Below are 2,928 nucleotides of genomic sequence, written 5' to 3'. Positions count from 1 at the left end.
CTGTTCACACTGATATTTGACTGTTGTTTAAAGACACACTTGAAAAATAGTGGACTTATTTCCTTCCTGGCTGTTAAACTGAAAAAGTGAGCAACAATGACTTGAGAACATATTCATGAATATTCATTATTATTGGCATCATATAAAAGCCACAAGAGAAGGGAACGTGTAACACAAGGAACAGAACAGTGTCCGTGTAGCTGTTAGCTGCAAAGTCTGTTGGTTGGCTCAGATTCAGTCGTCTCTGTGTTGAGATTTTTCAGCATTTCTCTGAGCTGCTCTGTTTGTTCTGACTGCTGAGCCTCTGCAAAACTCTCATTTGTTGCTTTTTTATTCTGTTTTCATATGTTTGAACATGTAAAATAAAATGTAGTTAATGTAATTATCATTAATTATTCATCAATTATTTTTTAAATGTGGTGAAATGTTACTAAACATGTGGCTAAAGCATGTGGCTTGTCCTCACACCTGCTTTGGGAATCACTGTACTATTTTCCCAAAATTCTGTTAATACCAGATATTCCACCTCATGCTGTCTCCTCTTACCTTTGTTGTAGAGTCCTATGCAGTCCACGACCTCCATGAGCGTTTGGCTCATGGTCGCCAGCTGAAGATCTACCTGCCGAAGAGTGCAGAGTATCTGGAGTTTGCTCCAGCAGATGAGCCCTATAAGCCCATTGTGTACTGGGAGAGGGGCAGAATCAGGTTAGAGACACACCATGTTCTGATTGTGGACAGGATGATCATGGAGTGAAGGTTTGAGTTGATGTCTTACAACGTGATTATTGTTCTGATCTCTATAGGACAGGTAAAGGCAAGGTGTCTGGTACAGGCAATGACCGACGCTGGTACATCGACAAGGTAAGCAAAGTCTAAATGTTCTGAAAATGGAATGAAGTACATGATTAAGACAATGTAAGTGTTCAGGAAGTGTTTGATTTCAAGTCAAAGTGTTGTACTTGTGGTCTGTATGTTTCTGTTAGGTCACGTATGAGGACCAGGGTACATACACGCAGAAGGACTACTGGCAAAAAGAGATCTCCACTGTTAAAGTGGCTGTCATACGTGAGTTAGCCGAGGGCTGTATTAGTCATGATTGCTAATAACTGTCTTTTTCTTTGAAAGCACAGCTTGAAAATGTCAGTGCTGAACACGCCCCTGTGTCCAAATATCACACTGACAGGATAACAGTAGCTGCACAAGTAATACCAGCAGACTAAGCATGGCTATATCATTAAAAGTGTACTGGGAACTGAGCAAACATGTTCTATTGCTCATAAATTACATTTCTCATTTCTAAGTGGAAGCAGGTGATATTTTTTCTTGATAAGATAAAAAAAGTATTTTATTCATTTTTTTAAACTCATTTCTACTTAATTCCCAGCCAGCATGTCCATGTGGGCCCCACATGAGTTAAATGAGGGCTAAGTGGGTACTGAGCGAGCATGGGCTTGAACTGGGCAAATTTTGTACCACATGATTTCAGAAACATGGGCCCCACATGTGAAGCACACGTGGGCTGGCTAAATGGGCCACATTTAAGGTCCATTCTGATCCCGCTTAGACCCCTTATGGGAAAACATATGTGGGTCTCACCTAATTGGGCCCCACCTGAAACCCAATCAGAACCCACTTGAAGCCCATATGGGCAAACACAGGTGGGGCCACTATGGAAACTGCAGACAAACCCACTTGGGACCCATATTTGCAGACCAAATGTAACCTTTAGGCCCCACATGGACATGCTAGCTGGGTTATCTGTGCATATGAAGATGTCATCTCATAAATGCCACTTTGAATCAATCCCAAATAAACAATGAAGCACTTAAGCATGTAATCCTGAGACAGTGATACATGGAAATGGTCATCATCACAGTTTGTACAGTATAACAAACTGGTAAATCGGTATAATGGTCTTGAAAATTAATGAAACCACAATTTATGAATTTATCATACACATTTTAGAAATGAAAGTTCATTCATTTACAAATCTTTAAAACAAGATCTGAAAGCCAGTGGAACAAAGTGTGTGGCTCAATACCAGAGGCCAGTGAGGAAATGCTATCATGTGTAATTAGTGTTTACTAGGCCCTTTCATGCCTCCTCAAATGAAAGCCTGCTGATAACCATGTGATCTCAGATATCCCGTCTCCCAAAGTCCAAATGGAGAGAAGAGATTATATCAAATGAAACTGATCCTTAGTAGTAAAGCAGTAAAGTATTAACATGTCAATTTTTAAAACATTAAATTAATTTAAAAATTAGTGCATTAGTTTCAACAGCGCCAAAATATACATTAAATGAATGTAACATAAGTTGTAGGTGTAGGTAGTTCAGACTAATCATGGTTAATAGTAAGTCAGCTAGCTTTATAAATACACACACTGTGGTACTGAGCTTAAAAAAAGAAGGGGGCGTGATTATTTATTTTCTAAAGGAACACATTCTTGGTTGCTTACTTTAAAGTTAACCATCTAACTTAGTTTACAGCTTCCTGTCTTTCAATGAAATTTACTTGCTTCAGAAAAAAGTTTCTATGTTCAAACTGTCCCATGACATGATTGAGCCAAAAATAGAACTTCATACTGTGTGACTTACCACATTCTTCTCTTCTCTATTCCAGCGAGGCGTAACTATTTGAAGTGTGTAGCTGGTGAGAGTTTCTACATCTCACTGGAGGGCAGTCACCTCACTAACGCTAACCTCTACTTTTCTGGGGAGGCTGGCAATTTTACACTGGTAAGAGGGACGAAGGGATGAATGGATGGGAAGATCATTGAATATAAGGAAGGATGGAATGGATTGTTCTTGGGGGCTAAATTTGTTTCAATACTTGTGTTTTCATCTTTCAGTATGTGTTTGAATCACATTATTGTAAATATAAGTTTTTAGGTGTTAGAACAGAGATGAGCGTTTTTTCCAAGTGCT

General features: G+C 39.1%; 1 long non-coding RNA gene across 1 annotated transcript; it reads left to right on the top strand.

The window, feature by feature from the left end:
* The first annotated feature begins 660 nt into the window (after positions 1-660).
* Positions 661-2,715, top strand: LOC128369525 (uncharacterized). The gene is made up of 4 exons (XR_008322017.1): positions 661-705; positions 804-861; positions 984-1,065; positions 2,624-2,715. It is a non-coding gene; the product is annotated as an uncharacterized LOC128369525 (long non-coding RNA).
* The last annotated feature ends 213 nt before the right edge of the window (positions 2,716-2,928 follow it).

This window comes from Scomber japonicus, chromosome 2 (assembly GCF_027409825.1).
Source record: "Scomber japonicus isolate fScoJap1 chromosome 2, fScoJap1.pri, whole genome shotgun sequence".
Taxonomy (NCBI): domain Eukaryota; kingdom Metazoa; phylum Chordata; class Actinopteri; order Scombriformes; family Scombridae; genus Scomber; species Scomber japonicus.
This window is presented reverse-complemented; position numbering and strand designations above follow the sequence as displayed.